Source organism: Dendrobates tinctorius, unplaced genomic scaffold, assembly GCF_039654945.1.
Source record: "Dendrobates tinctorius isolate UK_male_01 unplaced genomic scaffold, ASM3965494v1 ptg000125l, whole genome shotgun sequence".
Taxonomy (NCBI): domain Eukaryota; kingdom Metazoa; phylum Chordata; class Amphibia; order Anura; family Dendrobatidae; genus Dendrobates; species Dendrobates tinctorius.
In genome coordinates this window covers 27,503,542-27,527,075 of record NW_027361793.1, presented here as the reverse complement: position 1 = coordinate 27,527,075, position 23,534 = coordinate 27,503,542, and positions in this window count along the sequence as shown.

The following is a 23,534-nucleotide window of genomic DNA, read 5'->3' as shown; positions in this document are numbered from 1 at the left end:
AAATTCAAAACATTCATTATTCAATAGGGCCCAAACTATCAAAAACCAGCGGTTTCAATGAACACACATTTCTTGGTAGAATCATGCAGGACTGAAATTTTTGATGTTTTTCTACTCCTCTCATGAGCCCAAACAAGTCTCTAAAAGCATGAGTTTGCAACTACTTTAATTTTGGAGAAAATTCAAAACATTCATTATTCAATAGAGCCCAATAGCAAAAACCAGCGTTTTGAATGAAGAATCACATTTCTTGGTAGAATCATGCAGGATTGAAATTTTTGATGGTTTTTTACTGCTCTCAACAGCCCAAACAAGTTTCTAAAAGGATGAGTTTGCAACTACTTTACTTTTGGAGAAAATTCAAAACATTCATTATTCAATAGGGCCCAAACTATCAAAAACCAGCGGTTTCAATGAACACACATTTCTTGGTAGAATCATGCAGGACTGAAATTTTTGATGTTTTTCTACTCCTCTCATGAGCCCAAACAAGTCTCTAAAAGCATGAGTTTGCAACTACTTTACTTTTTAAGAAAATTCAAAACATTCATTATTCAATAGAGCCCAATAGCAAAAATCAGGTTTTGAATGAAGAATCACATTTCTTGGTAGAATCATGCAGGATTGAAATTTTTGATGGTTTTTTACTCCTCTCAACAGCCCAAACAAGTTTCTAAAAGGATGAGTTTGCAACTACTTTACTTTTGGAGAAAATTCAAAACATTCATTATTCAATAGGGCCCAAACTATCAAAAACCAGCGGTTTGAATGAACACACATTTCTTGGTAGAACCGTGCAGGACTGAAATTTTTGATGTTTTTCTACTCCTCTCATTAGCCCAAACAAGTCTCTAAAAGGATGAGTTTGCAACTACTTTACTTTTGGAGAAAATTCAAAACATTCATTATTCAATAGAGCCCAATAGCAAAAACCAGCGTTTTGAATGAAGAATCACATTTCTTGGTAGAATCATGCAGGATTGAAATTTTTGATGGTTTTTTACTGCTCTCAACAGCCCAAACAAGTTTCTAAAAGGATGAGTTTGCAACTACTTTACTTTTGGAGAAAATTCAAAACATTCATAATTCAATAGGGCCCAAACTATCAAAAACCAGCGGTTTCAATGAACACACATTTCTTGGTAGAATCATGCAGGACTGAAATTTTTGATGTTTTTCTACTCCTCTCATGAGCCCAAACAAGTCTCTAAAAGCATGAGTTTGCAACTACTTTACTTTTGGAGAAAATTCAAAACATTCATTATTCAATAGGGCCCAAACTATCAAAAACCAGCGGTTTCAATGAACACACATTTCTTGGTAGAATCATGCAGGACTGAAATTTTTGATGTTTTTCTACTCCTCTCATGAGCCCAAACAAGTCTCTAAAAGCATGAGTTTGCAACTACTTTACTTTTGGAGAAAATTCAAAACATTCATTATTCAATAGAGCCCAATAGCAAAAATCAGGTTTTGAATGAAGAATCACATTTCTTGGTAGAATCATGCAGGATTGAAATTTTTGATGGTTGTTTACTCCTCTCAACAGCCCAAACAAGTTTCTAAAAGGATGAGTTTGCAACTACTTTACTTTTGGAGAAAATTCAAAACATTCATTATTCAATAGGGCCCAAACTATCAAAAACCAGCGGTTTCAATGAACACACATTTCTTGGTAGAATCATGCAGGACTGAAATTTTTGATGTTTTTCTACTCCTCTCATGAGCCCAAACAAGTCTCTAAAAGCATGAGTTTGCAACTACTTTACTTTTGAAGAAAATTCAAAACATTCATTATTCAATAGAGCCCAATAGCAAAAATCAGGTTTTGAATGAAGAATCACATTTCTTGGTAGAATCATGCAGGATTGAAATTTTTGATGGTTTTTTACTCCTCTCAACAACCCAAACAAGTTTCTAAAAGGATGAGTTTGCAACTACTTTACTTTTGGAGAAAATTCAAAACATTCATTATTCAATAGGGCCCAAACTATCAAAAACCAGCGGTTTGAATGAACACACATTTCTTGGTAGAATCGTGCAGGACTGAAATTTTTTATGTTCTTCTACTCCTCTCATTAGCCCAAACAAGTCTCTAAAAGGATGAGTTTGCAACTACTTTACTTTTGGAGAAAATTCAAAACATTCATTATTCAATAGAGCCCAATAGCAAAAATCAGGTTTTGAATGAAGAATCACATTTCTTGGTAGAATCATGCAGGATTGAAATTTTTGATGGTTTTTTTACTCCTCTCAACAGCCCAAACAAGTTTCTAAAAGGATGAGTTTGCAACTACTTTACTTTTGGAGAAAATTCAAAACATTCATTATTCAATAGGGCCCAAACTATCAAAAACCAGCGGTTTGAATGAACACACATTTCTTGGTAGAATCATGCAGGACTGAAATTTTTGATGTTTTTCTACTCCTCTCATGAGCCCAAACAAGTCTCTAAAAGCATGAGTTTGCAACTACTTTACTTTTGGAGAAAATTCAAAACATTCGTTATTCAATAGAGCCCAATAGCAAAAATCAGGTTTTGAATGAAGAATCACATTTCTTGGTAGAATCATGCAGGATTGAAATTTTTGATGGTTTTTTACTCCTCTCAACAGCCCAAACAAGTTTCTAAAAGGATGAGTTTGCAACTACTTTACTTTTGGAGAAAATTCAAAACATTCATTATTCAATAGGGCCCAAAATATCAAAAACCAGCGGTTTGAATGAACACACATTTCTTGGTAGAATCGTGCAGGACTGAAATTTTTGATTTTTTTCTACTCCTCTCATGAGCCCAAACAAGTCTCTAAAAGGATGAGTTTGCAACTACTTTAGTTTTGGAGAAAATTCAAAACATTCATTATTCAATAGAGCCCAATAGCAAAAACCTGCGTTTTGAATGAAGAATCACATTTCTTGGTAGAATCATGCAGGATTGAAATTTTTGATGGTTTTTTACTCCTCTCAACAGCCCAAACAAGTTTCTAAAAGGATGAGTTTGCAACTACTTTATTTTTGGAGAAAATTCAAAACATTCATTATTCAATAGGGCCCAAACTATCAAAAACCAGTGGTTTCAATAAACACACATTTCTTGGTGGGATCATGCAGGACTGAAATTTTTGATGTTTTTCTACTCCTCTCATGAGCCCATACAAGTCTCTAAAAGCATGAGTTTGCAACTACTTTACTTTTGGAGAAAATGCAAAACATTCATTATTCAATAGAGCCCAAGAGCAAAAATCAGGTTTTGAATGAAGAATCACATTTCTTGGTAAAATAATGCAGGATTGAAATTTTTGATGGTTTTTTACTCCTCTCAACAGCCCAAACAAGTTTCTAAAAGGATGAGTTTGCAACTACTTTACTTTTGGAGAAAATGCAAAACATTCATTATTCAATAGGGCCCAAACTATCAAAAACCAGCAGTTTCAATGAACACACATTTCTTGGTAGAATCATGCAGGACTGAAATTTTTGATGTTTTTCTACTCCTCTCATTAGCCCAAACAAGTCTCTAAAAGCATGAGTTTGCAACTACTTTACTTTTGGAGAAAATTCAAAACATTCATTATTCAATAGAGCCCAATAGCAAAAACCAGCGTTTTGAATGAAGAATCACATTTCTTGGTAGAATCATGCAGGATTGAAATTTTTGATGGTTTTTTACTCCTCTCAACAGCCCAAACAAGTTTCTAAAAGGATGAGTTTGCAACTACTTTACTTTTGGAGAAAATTCAAAACATTCATTATTCAATAGGGCCCAAAATATCAAAAACCAGCGGTTTGAATGAACACACATTTCTTGGTAGAATCGTGCAGGACTGAAATTTTTGATGTTTTTCTACTCCTCTCATGAGCCCAAACAAGTCTCTAAAAGGATGAGTTTGCAACTACTTTACTTTTGGAGAAAATTCAAAACATTCATTATTCAATAGAGCCCAATAGCAAAAACCAGCGTTTTGAATGAAGAATCACATTTCTTGGTAGAATCATGCAGGATTGAAATTTTTGATGGTTTTTTACTCCTCTCAACAGCCCAAACAAGTTTCTAAAAGGATGAGTTTGCAACTACTTTACTTTTGGAGAAAATTCAAAACATTCATTATTCAATAGGGCCCAAACTATCAAAAACCAGCGGTTTCAATGAACACACATTTCTTGGTAGAATCATGCAGGACTGAAATTTTTGATGTTTTTCTACTCCTCTCATGAGCCAAAACAAGTCTCTAAAAGCATGAGTTTGCAATTACTTTACTTTTGGAGAAAATTCAAAACATTCAATATTCAATAGAGCCCAATAGCAAAAATCAGGTTTTGAATGAAGAATCACATTTCTTGGTAGAATCATGCAGGATTGAAATTTTTGATGGTTTTTTACTCCTCTCAACAGCCCAAACAAGTTTCTAAAAGGATGAGTTTGCAACTACTTTACTTTTGGAGAAAATTCAAAACATTCATTATTCAATAGGGCCCAAACTATCAAAAACCAGCGGTTTGAATGAACACACATTTCTTGGTAGAATCATGCAGGACTGAAATTTTTGATGTTTTTCTACTCCTCTCATGAGCCCAAACAAGTCTCTAAAAGCATGAGTTTGCAACTACTTTACTTTTGGAGAAAATTCAAAACATTCATTATTCAATAGAGCCCAATAGCAAAAATCAGGTTTTGAATGAAGAATCACATTTCTTGGTAGAATCATGCAGGATTGAAATTTTTGATGGTTTTTTACTCCTCTCAACAGCCCAAACAAGTTTCTAAAAGGTTGAGTTTGCAACTACTTTACTTTTGGAGAAAATTCAAAACATTCATTATTCAATAGGGCCCAAACTATCAAAAACCAGCGGTTTGAATGAACACACATTTCTTGGTAGAATCGTGCAGGACTGAAATTTTTGATGTTTTTTTACTCCTCTCATGAGCCCAAACAAGTCTCTAAAAGGATGAGTTTGCAACTACTTTACTTTTGGAGAAAATTCAAAACATTCATTATTCAATAGGGCCCAAACTATCAAAAACCAGCGGTTTCAATGAACACACATTTCTTGGTAGAATCATGCAGGACTGAAATTTTTGATGTTTTTCTACACCTCTCATGAGCCCAAACAAGTCTCTAAAAGGATGAGTTTGCAACTACTTTACTTTTGGAGAAAATTCAAAACATTCATTATTCAATAGAGCCCAATAGCAAAAACCAGCGTTTTGAATGAAGAATCACATTTCTTGGTAGAATCATGCAGGATTGAAATTTTTGATGGTTTTTTACTCCTCTCAACAGCCCAAACAAGTTTCTAAAAGGATGAGTTTGCAACTACTTTACTTTTGTAGAAAATTCAAAACATTCATTATTCAATACGGCCCAAACTAACAAAAACCAGCGGTTTCAATGAACACACATTTCTTGGTAGAATCATGCAGGACTGAAATTTTTGATGTTTTTCTACTCCTCTCATGAGCCCAAACAAGTCTCTAAAAGCATGAGTTTGCAACTACTTTACTTTTGGAGAAAATTCAAAACATTCATTATTCAATAGAGCCCAATAGCAAAAATCAGGTTTTGAATGAAGAATCACATTTCTTGGTAGAATCATGCAGGATTGAAATTTTTGATGGTTTTTTACTCCTCTCAACAGCCCAAACAAGTTTCTAAAAGGATGAGTTTGCAACTACTTTACTTTTGGAGAAAATTCAAAACATTCATTATTCAATAGGGCCCAAAATATCAAAAACCAGCGGTTTGAATGAACACACATTTCTTGGTAGAATCGTGCAGGACTGAAATTTTTGATGTTTTTCTACTCCTCTCATGAGCCCAAACAAGTCTCTAAAAGGATGAGTTTGCAACTACTTTACTTTTGGAGAAAATTCAAAACATTCATTATTCAATAGAGCCCAATAGCAAAAACCAGCGTTTTGAATGAAGAATCACATTTCTTGGTAGAATCATGCAGGATTGAAATTTATGATGGTTTTTTACTCCTCTCAACAGCCCAAACAAGTTTCTAAAAGGATGAGTTTGCAACTACTTTACTTTTGGAGAAAATTCAAAACATTCATTATTCAATAGAGCCCAATAGCAAAAATCAGGTTTTGAATGAAGAATCACATTTCTTGGTAGAATCATGCAGGATTGAAATTTTTGATGGTTTTTTACTCCTCTCAACAGCCCAAACAAGTTTCTAAAAGGTGGAGTTTGCAACTACTTTACTTTTGGAGAAAATTCAAAACATTCATTATTCAATAGGGCCCAAACTATCAAAAACCAGCGGTTTCAATGAACACACATTTCTTGGTAGAATCATGCAGGACTGAAATTTTTGATGTTTTTCTACTCCTCTCATGAGCCCAAACAAGTCTCTAAAAGCATGAGTTTGCAACTACTTTACTTTTGGAGAAAATTCAAAACATTCATTATTCAATAGAGCCCAATAGCAAAAATCAGGTTTTGAATGAAGAATCACATTTCTTGGTAGAATCATGCAGGATTGAAATTTTTGATGGTTTTTTACTCCTCTCAACAGCCCAAACAAGTTTCTAAAAGGTGGAGTTTGCAACTACTTTACTTTTGGAGAAAATTCAAAACATTCATTATTCAATAGGGCCCAAACTATCAAAAACCAGCGGTTTCAATGAACACACATTTCTTGGTAGAATCGTGCAGGACTGAAATTTTTGATGTTTTTCTACTCCTCTCATGAGACCAAACAAGTCTCTAAAAGCATGAGTTTGCAACTACTTTACTTTTGGAGAAAATTCAAAACATTCATTATTCAATAGAGCCCAATAGCAAAAATCAGGTTTTGAATGAAGAATCACATTTCTTGGTAGAATCATGCAGGATTGAAATTTTTGATGGTTTTTTACTCCTCTCAACAGCCCAAACAAGTTTCTAAAAGGATGAGTTTGCAACTACTTTACTTTTGGAGAAAATTCAAAACATTCATAATTCAATAGGGCCCAAACTATCAAAAACCAGCGGTTTCAATGAACACACATTTCTTGGTAGAATCATGCAGGACTGAAATTTTTGATGTTTTTCTACTCCTCTCATGAGCCCAAACAAGTCTCTAAAAGCATGAGTTTGCAACTACTTTACTTTTGGAGAAAATTCAAAACATTCATTATTCAATAGAGCCCAATAGCAAAAATCAGGTTTTGAATGAAGAATCACATTTCTTGGTAGAATCATGCAGCATTGAAATTTTTGATGTTTTTTTACTCCTCTCAACAGCCCAAACAAGTTTCTAAAAGGATGAGTTTGCAACTACTTTACTTTTGGAGAAAATTCAAAACATTCATTATTCAATAGGGCCCAAACTATCAAAAACCAGCGGTTTGAATGAACACACATTTCTTGGTAGAATCGTGCAGGACTGAAATTTTTGATGTTTTTCTACTCCTCTCATTAGCCCAAACAAGTCTCTAAAAGGATGAGTCTGCAACTACTTTACTTTTGGAGAAAATTCAAAACATTCATTATTCAATAGAGCCCAATAGCAAAAACCAGCGTTTTGAATGAAGAATCACATTTCTTGGTAGAATCATGCAGGATTGAAATTTTTGATGGTTTTTTACTGCTCTCAACAGCCCAAACAAGTTTCTAAAAGGATGAGTTTGCAACTACTTTACTTTTGGAGAAAATTCAAAACATTCATTATTCAATAGGGCCCAAACTATCAAAAACCAGCGGTTTCAATGAACACACATTTCTTGGTAGAATCATGCAGGACTGAAATTTTTGATGTTTTTCTACTCCTCTCATGAGCCCAAACAAGTCTCTAAAAGCATGAGTTTGCAACTACTTTACTTTTGGAGAAAATTCAAAACATTCATTATTCAATAGAGCCCAATAGCAAAAATCAGGTTTTGAATGAAGAATCACATTTCTTGGTAGAATCATGCAGGATTGAAATTTTTGATGGTTTTTTACTCCTCTCAACAGCCCAAACAAGTTTCTAAAAGGATGAGTTTGCAACTATTTTATTTTTGGAGAAAATTCAAAACATTCATTATTCAATAGGGCCCAAACTATCAAAAACCAGCGGTTTCAATGAACACACATTTCTTGGTAGAATCATGCAGGACTGAATTTTCTGATGTTTTTCTACTCTCATGAGCCCAAACAAGTCTCTAAAAGCATGAGTTTGCAACTACTTTACTTTTGGAGAAAATTCAAAACATTCATTATTCAATAGGGCCCAAACTATCAAAAACCAGCGGTTTCAATGAACACACATTTCTTGGTAGAATCATGCAGGACTGAAATTTTTGATGTTTTTCTACTCCTCTCATGAGCCCAAACAAGTCTCTAAAAGGATGAGTTTGCAACTACTTTACTTTTGGAGAAAATTCAAAACATTCATTATTCAATAGAGCCCAATAGCAAAAATCAGGTTTTGAATGAAGAATCACATTTCTTGGTAGAATCATGCAAGATTGAAATTTTTGATGGTTTTTTACTCCTCTCAACAGCCCAAACAAGTTTCTAAAAGGATGAGTTTGCAACTACTTTACTTTTGGAGAAAATTCAAAACATTCATTATTCAATAGGGCCCAAACTATCAAAAACCAGCGGTTTCAATGAACACACATTTCTTGGTAGAATCGTGCAGGACTGCAATTTTTGATGTTTTTCTACTCCTCTCATGAGCCCAAACAAGTCTCTAAAAGGATGAGTTTGCAACTACTTTACTTTTGGAGAAAATTCAAAACATTCATTATTCAATAGGGCCCAAACTATCAAAAACCAGCGGTTTCAATGAACACACATTTCTTGGTAGAATCATGCAGGACTGAAATTTTTGATGTTTTTCTACTCCTCTCATGAGCCCAAACAAGTCTCTAAAAGCATGAGTTTGCAACTACTTTACTTTTGGAGAAAATTCAAAACATTCATTATTCAATAGGGCCCAAACTATCAAAAACCAGCGGTGTCAATGAACACACATTTCTTGGTAGAATCATGCAGGACTGTAATTTTTGATGTTTTTCTACTCCTCTCATGAGCCCAAACAAGTCTCTAAAAGCATGAGTTTGCAACTACTTTACTTTTGGAGAAAATTCAAAACATTCATTATTCAATAGAGCCCAATAGCAAAAATCAGGTTTTGAATGAAGAATCACATTTCTTGGTAGAATCATGCAGGATTGAAATTTTTGATGGTTTTTTACTCCTCTCAACAGCCCAAACAAGTTTCTAAAAGGATGAGTTTGCAACTACTTTACTTTTGGAGAAAATTCAAAACATTCATTATTCAATAGGGCTCAAAATATCAAAAACCAGCGGTTTGAATGAACACACATTTCTTGGTAGAATCGTGCAGGACTGAAATTTTTGATGTTTTTCTACTCCTCTCATGAGCCCAAACAAGTCTCTAAAAGGATGAGTTTGCAACTACTTTTCTTTTGGAGAAAACTCAAAACATTCATTATTCAATAGAGCCCAATAGCAAAAACCAGCGTTTTGAATGAAGAATCACATTTCTTGGTAGAATCATGCAGGATTGAAATTTTTGATGGTTGTTTACTCCTCTCAACAGCCCAAACAAGTTTCTAAAAGGATGAGTTTGCAACTACTTTACTTTTGGAGAAAATTCAAAACATTCATTATTCAATAGGGCCCAAACTATCAAAAACCAGCGGTTTCAATGAACACACATTTCTTGGTAGAATCATGCAGGACTGAAATTTTTGATGTTTTTCTACTCCTCTCATGAGCCCAAACAAGTCTCTAAAAGCATGAGTTTGCAACTACTTTACTTTTGAAGAAAATTCAAAACATTCATTATTCAATAGAGCCCAATAGCAAAAATCAGGTTTTGAATGAAGAATCACATTTCTTGGTAGAATCATGCAGGATTGAAATTTTTGATGGTTTTTTACTCCTCTCAACAACCCAAACAAGTTTCTAAAAGGATGAGTTTGCAACTACTTTACTTTTGGAGAAAATTCAAAACATTCATTATTCAATAGGGCCCAAACTATCAAAAACCAGCGGTTTGAATGAACACACATTTCTTGGTAGAATCGTGCAGGACTAAAATGTTTGATGTTTTTCTACTCCTCTCATTAGCCCAAACAAGTCTCTAAAAGGATGAGTTTGCAACTACTTTACTTTTGGAGAAAATTCAAAACATTCATTATTCAATAGAGACCAATAGCAAAAACCAGCGTTTTGAATGAAGAATCACATTTCTTGGTAGAATCATGCAGGATTGAAATTTTTGATGGTTTTTTACTCCTCTCAACAGCCCAAACAAGTTTCTAAAAGGATGAGTTTGCAACTACTTTACTTTTGGAGAAAATTCAAAACATTCATTATTCAATAGGGCCCAAACTATCAAAAACCAGCGGTTTGAATGAACACACATTTCTTGGTAGAATCATGCAGGACTGAAATTTTTGATGTTTTTCTACTCCTCTCATGAGCCCAAACAAGTCTCTAAAAGGATGAGTTTGCAACTACTTTACTTTTGGAGAAAATTCAAAACATTCATTATTCAATAGAGCCCAATAGCAAAAATCAGGTTTTGAATGAAGAATCACATTTCTTGGTAGAATCATGCAGGATTGAAATTTTTGATGGTTTTTTACTCCTCTCAACAGCCCAAACAAGTTTCTAAAAGGATGAGTTTGCAACTACTTTACTTTTGGAGAAAATTCAAAACATTCATTATTCAATAGGGCCCAAAATATCAAAAACCAGCGGTTTGAATGAACACACATTTCTTGGTAGAATCGTGCAGGACTGAAATTTTTGATGTTTTTCTACTCCTCTCATGAGCCCAAACAAGTCTCTAAAAGGATTAGTTTGCAACTTCTTTACTTTTGGAGAAAATTCAAAACATTCATTATTCAATAGAGCCCAATAGCAAAAACCTGCGTTTTGAATGAAGAATCACATTTCTTGGTAGAATCATGCAGGATTGAAATTTTTGATGGTTTTTTACTCCTCTCAACAGCCCAAACAAGTTTCTAAAAGGATGAGTTTGCAACTACTTTATTTTTGGAGAAAATTCAAAACATTCATTATTCAATAGGGCCCAAACTATCAAAAACCAGTGGTTTCAATAAACACACATTTCTTGGTGGGATCATGCAGGACTGAAATTTTTGATGTTTTTCTACTCCTCTCATGAGCCCAAACAAGTCTCTAAAAGCATGAGTTTGCAACTACTTTACTTTTGGAGAAAATTCAAAACATTCATTATTCAATAGAGCCCAAGAGCAAAAATCAGGTTTTGAATGAAGAATCACATTTCTTGGTAAAATAATGCAGTTTTGAAATTTTTGATGGTTTTTTACTCCTCTCAACAGCCCAAACAAGTTTCTAAAAGGATGAGTTTGCAACTACTTTACTTTTGGAGAAAATTCAAAACATTCATTATTCAATAGGGCCCAAACTATCAAAAACCAGCAGTTTCAATGAACACACATTTCTTGGTAGAATCATGCAGGACTGAAATTTTTGATGTTTTTCTACTCCTCTCATGAGCCCAAACAAGTCTCTAAAAGCATGAGTTTGCAACTACTTTACTTTTGGAGAAAATTCAAAACATTCATTATTCAATAGAGCCCAATAGCAAAAACCAGCGTTTTGAATGAAGAATCACATTTCTTGGTAGAATCATGCAGGATTGAAATTTTTGATGGTTTTTTACTCCTCTCAACAGCCCAAACAAGTTTCTAAAAGGATGAGTTTGCAACTACTTTACTTTTGGAGAAAATTCAAAACATTCATTATTCAATAGAGCCCAATAGCAAAAACCAGCGTTTTGAATGAAGAATCACATTTCTTGGTAGAATCATTCAGGATTGAAATTTTTGATGGTTTTTTACTGCTCTCAACAGCCCAAACAAGTTTCTAAAAGGATGAGTTTGCAACTACTTTACTTTTGGAGAAAATTCAAAACATTCATTATTCAATAGGGCCCAAACTATCAAAAACCAGCGGTTTCAATGAACACACATTTCTTGGTAGAATCATGCAGGACTGAAATTTTTGATGTTTTTCTACTCCTCTCATGAGCCCAAACAAGTCTCTAAAAGCATGAGTTTGCAACTACTTTAATTTTGGAGAAAATTCAAAACATTCATTATTCAATAGAGCCCAATAGCAAAAACCAGCGTTTTGAATGGAGAATCACATTTCTTGGTAGAATCATGCAGGATTGAAATTTTTGATGGTTTTTTACTCCTCTCAACAGCCCAAACAAGTTTCTAAAAGGATGAGTTTGCAACTACTTTACTTTTGGAGAAAATTCAAAACATTCATTATTCAATAGGGCCCAAACTTTCAAAAACCAGCGGTTTGAATGAACACACATTTCTTGGTAGAATCATGCAGGACTGAAATTTTTGATGTTTTTCTACTCCTCTCATGAGCCCAAACAAGTCTCTAAAAGCATGAGTTTGCAACTACTTTACTTTTGGAGAAAATTCAAAACATTCATTATTCAATAGAGCCCAATAGCAAAAATCAGGTTTTGAATGAAGAATCACATTTCTTGGTAGAATCATGCAGGATTGAAATTTTTGATGGTTTTTTACTCCGCTCAACAGCCCAAACAAGTTTCTAAAAGGATGAGTTTGCAACTATTTTATTTTTGGAGAAAATTCAAAACATTCATTATTCAATAGGGCCCAAACTATCAAAAACCAGCGGTTTCAATGAACACACATTTCTTGGTAGAATCATGCAGGACTGAAATTTCTGATGTTTTTCTACTCTCATGAGCCCAAACAAGTCTCTAAAAGCATGAGTTTGCAACTACTTTACTTTTGGAGAAAATTCAAAACATTCATTATTCAATAGGGCCCAAACTATCAAAAACCAGCGGTTTCAATGAACACACATTTCTTGGTAGAATCATGCAGGACTGAAATTTTTGATGTTTTTCTACTCCTCTCATGAGCCCAAACAAGTCTCTAAAAGCATGAGTTTGCAACTACTTTACTTTTGGAGAAAATTCAAAACATTCATTATTCAATAGAGCCCAATAGCAAAAATCAGGTTTTGAATGAAGAATCACATTTCTTGGTAGAATCATGCAAGATTGAAATTTGTGATGGTTTTTTACTCCTCTCAACAGCCCAAACAAGTTTCTAAAAGGATGAGTTTGCAACTACTTTACTTTTGGAGAAAATTCAAAACATTCATTATTCAATAGGGCCCAAACTATCAAAAACCAGCGGTTTCAATGAACACACATTTCTTGGTAGAATCGTGCAGGACTGAAATTTTTGATGTTTTTCTACTCCTCTCATTAGCCCAAACAAGTCTCTAAAAGGATGAGTTTGCAACTACTTTACTTTTGGAGAAAATTCAAAACATTCATTATTCAATAGGGCCCAAACTATCAAAAACCAGCAGTTTCAATGAACACACATTTCTTGGTAGAATCATGCAGGACTGAAATTTTTGATGTTTTTCTACTCCTCTCATGAGACCAAACAAGTCTCTAAAAGCATGAGTTTGCAACTACTTTACTTTTGGAGAAAATTCAAAACATTCATTATTCAATAGGGCCCAAACTATCAAAAACCAGCGGTGTCAATGAACACACATTTCTTGGTAGAATCATGCAGGACTGTAATTTTTGATGTTTTTCTACTCCTCTCATGAGCCCAAACAAGTCTCTAAAAGCATGAGTTTGCAACTACTTTACTTTTGGAGAAAATTCAAAACATTCATTATTCAATAGAGCCCAATAGCAAAAATCAGGTTTTGAATGAAGAATCACATTTCTTGGTAGAATCATGCAGGATTGAAATTTTTGATGGTTGTTTACTCCTCTCAACAGCCCAAACAAGTTTCTAAAAGGATGAGTTTGCAACTACTTTACTTTTGGAGAAAATTCAAAACATTCATTATTCAATAGGGCCCAAAATATCAAAAACCAGCGGTTTGAATGAACACACATTTCTTGGTAGAATCGTGCAGGACTGAAATTTTTGATGTTTTTCTACTCCTCTCATGAGCCCAAACAAGTCTCTAAAAGGATGAGTTTGCAACTACTTTACTTTTGGAGAAAACTCAAAACATTCATTATTCAATAGAGCCCAATAGCAAAAACCAGCGTTTTGAATGAAGAATCACATTTCTTGGTAGAATAATTCAGGATTGAAATTTTTGATGGTTGTTTACTCCTCTCAACAGCCCAAACAAGTTTCTAAAAGGATGAGTTTGCAACTACTTTACTTTTGGAGAAAATTCAAAACATTCATTATTCAATAGGGCCCAAACTATCAAAAACCAGCGGTTTCAATGAACACACATTTCTTGTTAGAATCATGCAGGACTGAAATTTTTGATGTTTTTCTACTCCTCTCATGAGCCCAAACAAGTCTCTAAAAGCATGAGTTTGCAACTACTTTACTTTTGAAGAAAATTCAAAACATTCATTATTCAATAGAGCCCAATAGCAAAAATCAGGTTTTGAATGAAGAATCACATTTCTTGGTAGAATCATGCAGGATTGAAATTTTTGATGGTTTTTTACTCCTCTCAACAACCCAAACAAGTTTCTAAAAGGATGAGTTTGCAACTACTTTACTTTTGGAGAAAATTCAAAACATTCATTGTTCAATAGGGCCCAAGCTATCAAAAACCAGCGGTTTGAATGAACACACATTTCTTGGTAGAATCGTGCAGGACTGAAATTTTTGATGTTTTTCTACTCCTCTCATTAGCCCAAACAAGTCTCTAAAAGGATGAGTTTGCAACTACTTTACTTTTGGAGAAAATTCAAAACATTCATTATTCAATAGAGCCCAATAGCAAAAACCAGCGTTTTGAATGAAGAATCACATTTCTTGGTAGAATCATGCAGGATTGAAATTTTTGATGGTTTTTTACTCCTCTCAACAGCCCAAACAAGTTTCTAAAAGGATAAGTTTGCAACTACTTTACTTTTGGAGAAAATTCAAAACATTCATTATTCAATAGGGCCCAAACTATCAAAAACCAGCGGTTTCAATGAACACACATTTCTTGGTAGAATCATGCAGGACTGAAATTTTTGATGTTTTTCTACTCCTCTCATGAGCCCAAGCAAGTCTCTAAAAGCATGAGTTTGCAACTACTTTACTTTTGGAGAAAATTCAAAACATTCATTATTCAATAGAGCCCAATAGCAAAAATCAGGTTTTGAATGAAGAATCACATTTCTTGGTAGAATCATGCAGGATTGAAATTTTTGATGGTTTTTTACTCCTCTCAACAGCCCAAACAAGTTTCTAAAAGGATGAGTTTGCAACTACTTTACTTTTGGAGAAAATTCAAAACATTCATTATTCAATAGGGCCCAAAATATCAAAAATCAGCGGTTTGAATGAACACACATTTCTTGGTAGAATCGTGCAGGACTGAAATTTTTGATGTTTTTCTACTCCTCTCATGAGCCCAAACAAGTCTCTAAAAGGATGAGTTTGCAACTACTTTACTTTTGGAGAAAATTCAAAACATTCATTATTCAATAGAGCCCAATAGCAAAAACCTGCGTTTTGAATAAAGAATCACATTTCTTGGTAGAATCATGCAGGATTGAAATTTTTGATGGTTTTTTACTCCTCTCAACAGCCCAAACAAGTTTCTAAAAGGATGAGTTTGCAACTACTTTATTTTTGGAGAAAATTCAAAACATTCATTATTCAATAGGGCCCAAACTATCAAAAACCAGTGGTTTCAATAAACACACATTTCTTGGTGGGATCATGCAGGACTGAAATTTTTGATGTTTTTCTACTCCTCTCATGAGCCCAAACAAGTCTCTAAAAGTATGAGTTTGCAACTACTTTACTTTTGGAGAAAATTCAAAACATTCATTATTCAATAGAGCCCAAGAGCAAAAATCAGGTTTTGAATGAAGAATCACATTTCTTGGTAAAATAATGCAGGATTGAAATTTTTGATGGTTTTTTACTCCTCTCAACAGCCCAAACAAGTTTCTAAAAGGATGAGTTTGCAACTACTTTACTTTTGGAGAAAATTCAAAACATTCATTATTCAATAGAGCCCAATAGCAAAAACCAGCGTTTTGAATGAAGAATCACATTTCTTGGTAGAATCATGCAGGATTGAAATTTTTGATGGTTTTTTACTCCTCTCAACAGCCCAAACAAGTTTCTAAAAGGATGAGTTTGCAACTACTTTACTTTTGGAGAAAATTCAAAACATTCATTATTCAATAGGGCCCAAACTATCAAAAACCAGCGGTTTCAATGAACACATTTCTTGGTAGAATCATGCAGGACTGAAATTTTTGATGTTTTTCTACTCCTCTCATGAGCCCAAACAAGTCTCTAAAAGCATGAGTTTGCAACTACTTTACTTTTGGAGAAAATTCAAAACATTCATTATTCAATAGAGCCCAATAGCAAAAATCAGGTTTTGAATGAAGAATCACATTTCTTGGTAGAATCATGCAGGATTGACATTTTTGATGGTTTTTTACTCCTCTCAACAGCCCAAACAAGTTTCGAAAAGGATGAGTTTGCAACTACTTTACTTTTGGAGAAAATTCAAAACATTCGTTATTCAATAGGGCCCAAAATATCAAAAACCAGCGGTTTGAATGAACACACATTTCTTGGTAGAATCGTGCAGGACTGAAATTTTTGATGTTTTTCTACTCCTCTCATTAGCCCAAACAAGTCTCTAAAAGGATGAGTCTGCAACTACTTTACTTTTGGAGAAAATTCAAAACATTCATTATTCAATAGAGCCCAATAGCAAAAACCAGCGTTTTGAATGAAGAATCACATTTCTTGGTAGAATCATGCAGGATTGAAATTTTTGATGGTTTTTTACTGCTCTCAACAGCCCAAACAAGTTTCTAAAAGGATGAGTTTGCAACTACTTTACTTTTGGAGAAAATTCAAAACATTCATTATTCAATAGGGCCCAAACTATCAAAAACCAGCGGTTTCAATGAACACACATTTCTTGGTAGAATCATGCAGGACTGAAATTTTTGATGTTTTTCTACTCCTCTCATGAGCCCAAACAAGTCTCTAAAAGCATGAGTTTGCAAAGACTTTAATTTTGGAGAAAATTCAAAACATTCATTATTCAATAGAGCCCAATAGCAAAAACCAGCGTTTTGAATGAAGAATCACATTTCTTGGTAGAATCATGCAGGATTGAAATTTTTGATGGTTTTTTACTCCTCTCAACAGCCCAAACAAGTGTCTAAAAGGATGAGTTTGCAACTACTTTACTTTTGGAGAAAATTCAAAACATTCATTATTCAATAGGGCCCAAAATATCAAAAACCAGCGGTTTGAATGAACACACATTTCTTGGTAGAATCGTGCAGGACTGAAATTTTTGATGTTTTTCTACTCCTCTCATGAGCCCAAATAAGTCTCTAAAAGGATGAGTTTGCAACTACTTTACTTTTGGAGAAAATTCAAAACATTCATTATTCAATAGAGCCCAATAGCAAAAACCAGCGTTTTGAATGAAGAATCACATTTCTTGGTAGAATCATGCAGGATTGAAATTTTTGATGGTTTTTTACTCCTCTCAACAGCCCAAACAAGTTTCTAAAAGGATGAATTTGCAACTACTTTACTTTTGGAGAGAATTCAAAACATTCATTATTCAATAGGGCCCAAACTATCAAAAACCAGCGGTTTCAATGAACACACATTTCTTGGTAGAATCATGCAGGACTGAAATTTTTGATGTTTTTCTACTCCTCTCATGAGCCCAAACAAGTCTCTAAAAGCATGAGTTTGCAACTACTTTACTTTTGGAGAAAATTCAAAACATTCATTATTCAATAGAGCCCAATAGCAAAAATTAGGTTTTGAATGAAGAATCACATTTCTTGGTAGAATCATGCAGGATTGAAATTTTTGATGGTTTTTTACTCCTCTCAACAGCCCAAACAAGTTTCTAAAAGGATGAGTTTGCAACTACTTTACTTTTGGAGAAAATTCAAAACATTCATTATTCAATAGGGCCCAAAATATCAAAAACCAGCGGTTTGAATGAACACACATTTCTTGGTAGAATCGTGCAGGACTGAAATTTTTGATGTTTTTCTACTCCTCTCATGAGCCCAAACAAGTCTCTAAAAGGATGAGTTTGCAACTACTTTACTTTTGGAGAAAATTCAAAACATTCATTATTCAATAGAGCCCAATAGCAAAAACCAGCGTTTTGAATGAAGAATCACATTTCTTGGTAGAATCATGCAGGATTGAAATTTATGATGGTTTTTTACTCCTCTCAACAGCCCAAACAAGTTTCTAAAAGGATGAGTTTGCAACTACTTTACTTTTGGAGAAAATTCAAAACATTCATTATTCAATAGGGCCCAAACTATCAAAAACCAGCGGTTTGAATGAACACACATTTCTTGGTAGAATCATGCAGGACTGAAATTTTTGATGTTTTTCTACTCCTCTCATGAGCCCAAACAAGTCTCTAAAAGCATGAGTTTGCAACTACTTTACTTTTGGAGAAAATTCAAAACATTCATTATTCAATAGAGCCCAATAGCAAAAATCAGGTTTTGAATGAAGAATCACATTTCTTGGTAGAATCATGCAGGATTGAAATTTTTGATGGTTTTTTACTCCTCTCAACAGCCCAAACAAGTTTCTAAAAGGTGGAGTTTGCAACTACTTTACTTTTGGAGAAAATTCAAAACATTCATTATTCAATAGGGCCCAAACTATCAAAAACCAGCGGTTTCAATGAACACACATTTCTTGGTAGAATCGTGCAGGACTGAAATTTTTGATGTTTTTCTACTCCTCTCATGAGCCCAAACAAGTCTCTAAAAGGATGAGTTTGCAACTACTTTACTTTTGGAGAAAATTCAAAACATTCATTATTCAATAGAGCCCAATAGCAAAAACCAGCGTTTTGAATGAAGAATCACATTTCTTGGTTGAATCATGCAGGATTGAAATTTTTGATGGTTGTTTAGGCTGGTTTCACATTAGCGCATTTTCAGCGCGCGCATGGCCGGGGGTAGCTCCGCCCCCGATCCGGCTCTCTGCCCGGCGTGCCCGCCCCTTCCTTGTAGCGCCGCCTCCGAGCGGACAGCGGCGCCTGCGATCGGCGCACCCTATCTTTAGCATAGGGTGCGCCGATCGTGCGCAGGCCGTGCGCTAGTTGCGCTTTGACCTGCGCTGCGCACTTTTGACGGTGCGCCGTGCGCGCCAAAATCCGAAAAGTTTGATTTTGGCGTGCACGGCGCACTGTCAAAAGTGCGCAGCGCAGGTCAAAGCGCAACTAGCGCACGGCCTGCGCACGATCGGCGCACCCTATGCTAAAGATAGGGTGCGCCAATCGCAGGCGCCGCTGTCCGCTAGGAGGCGGCGCTACAAGGAAGGGGCGGGCACGCCGGGCAGAGAGCCGGATCGGGGGCGGAGCTACCCCCGGCCGTGCGCGTGCTGAAAATGCGCTAATGTGAAACCGGCCTTACTCCTCTCAACAGCCCAAACAAGTTTCTAAAAGGATGAGTTTGCAACTACTTTACTTTTGGAGAAAATTCAAAACATTCATTATTCAATAGGGCCCAAACTATCAAAAACCAGCGGTTTCAATGAACACACATTTCTTGGTAGAATCATGCAGGACTGAAATTTTTGATGTTTTTCTACTCCTCTCATGAGACCAAACAAGTCTCTAAAAGCATGAGTTTGCAACTACTTTACTTTTGGAGAAAATTCAAAACATTCATTATTCAATAGAGCCCAATAGCAAAAATCAGGTTTTGAATGAAGAATCACATTTCTTGGTAGAATCATGCAGGATTGAAATTTTTGATGGTTTTTTACTCCTCTCAACAGCCCAAACAAGTTTCTAAAAGGATGAGTTTGCAACTACTTTACTTTTGGAGAAAATTCAAAACATTCATAATTCAATAGGGCCCAAACTATCAAAAACCAGCGGTTTCAATGAACACACATTTCTTGGTAGAATCATGCAGGACTGAAATTTTTGATGTTTTTCTACTCCTCTCATGAGCCCAAACAAGTCTCTAAAAGCATGAGTTTGCAACTACTTTACTTTTGGAGAAAATTCAAAACATTCATTATTCAATAGAGCCCAATAGCAAAAATCAGGTTTTGAATGAAGAATCACATTTCTTGGTAGAATCATGCAGCATTGAAATTTTTGATGTTTTTTTACTCCTCTCAACAGCCCAAACAAGTTTCTAAAAGGATGAGTTTGCAACTACTTTACTTTTGGAGAAAATTCAAAACATTCATTATTCAATAGGGCCCAAACTATCAAAAACCAGCGGTTTGAATGAACACACATTTCTTGGTAGAATCGTGCAGGACTGAAATTTTTGATGTTTTTCTACTCCTCTCATTAGCCCAAACAAGTCTCTAAAAGGATGAGTCTGCAACTACTTTACTTTTGGAGAAAATTCAAAACATTCATTATTCAATAGAGCCCAATAGCAAAAACCAGCGTTTTGAATGAAGAATCACATTTCTTGGTAGAATCATGCAGGATTGAAATTTTTGATGGTTTTTTACTGCTCTCAACAGCCCAAACAAGTTTCTAAAAGGATGAGTTTGCAACTACTTTACTTTTGGAGAAAATTCAAAACATTCATTATTCAATAGGGCCCAAACTATCAAAAACCAGCGGTTTCAATGAACACACATTTCTTGGTAGAATCATGCAGGACTGAAATTTTTGATGTTTTTCTACTCCTCTCATGAGCCCAAACAAGTCTCTAAAAGCATGAGTTTGCAACTACTTTACTTTTGGAGAAAATTCAAAACATTCATTATTCAATAGAGCCCAATAGCAAAAATCAGGTTTTGAATGAAGAATCACATTTCTTGGTAGAATCATGCAGGATTGAAATTTTTGATGGTTTTTTACTCCTCTCAACAGCCCAAACAAGTTTCTAAAAGGATGAGTTTGCAACTATTTTATTTTTGGAGAAAATTCAAAACATTCATTATTCAATAGGGCCCAAACTATCAAAAACCAGCGGTTTCAATGAACACACATTTCTTGGTAGAATCATGCAGGACTGAATTTTCTGATGTTTTTCTACTCTCATGAGCCCAAACAAGTCTCTAAAAGCATGAGTTTGCAACTACTTTACTTTTGGAGAAAATTCAAAACATTAATTATTCAATAGGGCCCAAACTATCAAAAACCAGCGGTTTCAATGAACACACATTTCTTGGTAGAATCATGCAGGACTGAAATTTTTGATGTTTTTCTACTCCTCTCATGAGCCCAAACAAGTCTCTAAAAGCATGAGTTTGCAACTACTTTACTTTTGGAGAAAATTCAAAACATTCATTATTCAATAGAGCCCAATAGCAAAAATCAGGTTTTGAATGAAGAATCACATTTCTTGGTAGAATCATGCAAGATTGAAATTTTTGATGGTTTTTTACTCCTCTCAACAGCCCAAACAAGTTTCTAAAAGGATGAGTTTGCAACTACTTTACTTTTGGAGAAAATTCAAAACATTCATTATTCAATAGGGCCCAAACTATCAAAAACCAGCGGTTTCAATGAACACACATTTCTTGGTAGAATCGTGCAGGACTGAAATTTTTGATGTTTTTCTACTCCTCTCATTAGCCCAAACAAGTCTCTAAAAGGATGAGTTTGCAACTACTTTACTTTTGGAGAAAATTCAAAACATTCATTATTCAATAGGGCCCAAACTATCAAAAACCAGCGGTTTCAATGAACACACATTTCTTGGTAGAATCATGCAGGACTGAAATTTTTGATGTTTTTCTACTCCTCTCATGAGCCCAAACAAGTCTCTAAAAGCATGAGTTTGCAACTACTTTACTTTTGGAGAAAATTCAAAACATTCATTATTCAATAGGGCCCAAACTATCAAAAACCAGCGGTGTCAATGAACACACATTTCTTGGTAGAATCATGCAGGACTGTAATTTTTGATGTTTTTCTACTCCTCTCATGAGCCCAAACAAGTCTCTAAAAGCATGAGTTTGCAACTACTTTACTTTTGGAGAAAATTCAAAACATTCATTATTCAATAGAGCCCAATAGCAAAAATCAGGTTTTGAATGAAGAATCACATTTCTTGGTAGAATCATGCAGGATTGAAATTTTTGATGGTTTTTTACTCCTCTCAACAGCCCAAACAAGTTTCTAAAAGGATGAGTTTGCAACTACTTTACTTTTGGAGAAAATTCAAAACATTCATTATTCAATAGGGCTCAAAATATCAAAAACCAGCGGTTTGAATGAACACACATTTCTTGGTAGAATCGTGCAGGACTGAAATTTTTGATGTTTTTCTACTCCTCTCATGAGCCCAAACAAGTCTCTAAAAGGATGAGTTTGCAACTACTTTACTTTTGGAGAAAACTCAAAACATTCATTATTCAATAGAGCCCAATAGCAAAAACCAGCGTTTTGAATGAAGAATCACATTTCTTGGTAGAATCATGCAGGATTGAAATTTTTGATGGTTGTTTACTCCTCTCAACAGCCCAAACAAGTTTCTAAAAGGATGAGTTTGCAACTACTTTACTTTTGGAGAAAATTCAAAACATTCATTATTCAATAGGGCCCAAACTATCAAAAACCAGCGGTTTCAATGAACACACATTTCTTGGTAGAATCATGCAGGACTGAAATTTTTGATGTTTTTCTACTCCTCTCATGAGCCCAAACAAGTCTCTAAAAGCATGAGTTTGCAACTACTTTACTTTTGAAGAAAATTCAAAACATTCATTATTCAATAGAGCCCAATAGCAAAAATCAGGTTTTGAATGAAGAATCACATTTCTTGGTAGAATCATGCAGGATTGAAATTTTTGATGGTTTTTTACTCCTCTCAACAACCCAAACAAGTTTCTAAAAGGATGAGTTTGCAACTACTTTACTTTTGGAGAAAATTCAAAACATTCATTATTCAATAGGGCCCAAACTATCAAAAACCAGCGGTTTGAATGAACACACATTTCTTGGTAGAATCGTGCAGGACTAAAATTTTTGATGTTTTTCTACTCCTCTCATTAGCCCAAACAAGTCTCTAAAAGGATGAGTTTGCAACTACTTTACTTTTGGAGAAAATTCAAAACATTCATTATTCAATAGAGCCCAATAGCAAAAACCAGCGTTTTGAATGAAGAATCACATTTCTTGGTAGAATCATGCAGGATTGAAATTTTTGATGGTTTTTTACTCCTCTCAACAGCCCAAACAAGTTTCTAAAAGGATGAGTTTGCAACTACTTTACTTTTGGAGAAAATTCAAAACATTCATTATTCAATAGGGCCCAAACTATCAAAAACCAGCGGTTTGAATGAACACACATTTCTTGGTAGAATCATGCAGGATTGAAATTTTTGATGGTTTTTTACTCCTCTCAACAGCCCAAACAAGTTTCTAAAAGGATGAATTTGCAACTACTTTACTTTTGGAGAGAATTCAAAACATTCATTATTCAATAGGGCCCAAACTATCAAAAACCAGCGGTTTCAATGAACACACATTTCTTGGTAGAATCATGCAGGACTGAAATTTTTGATGTTTTTCTAC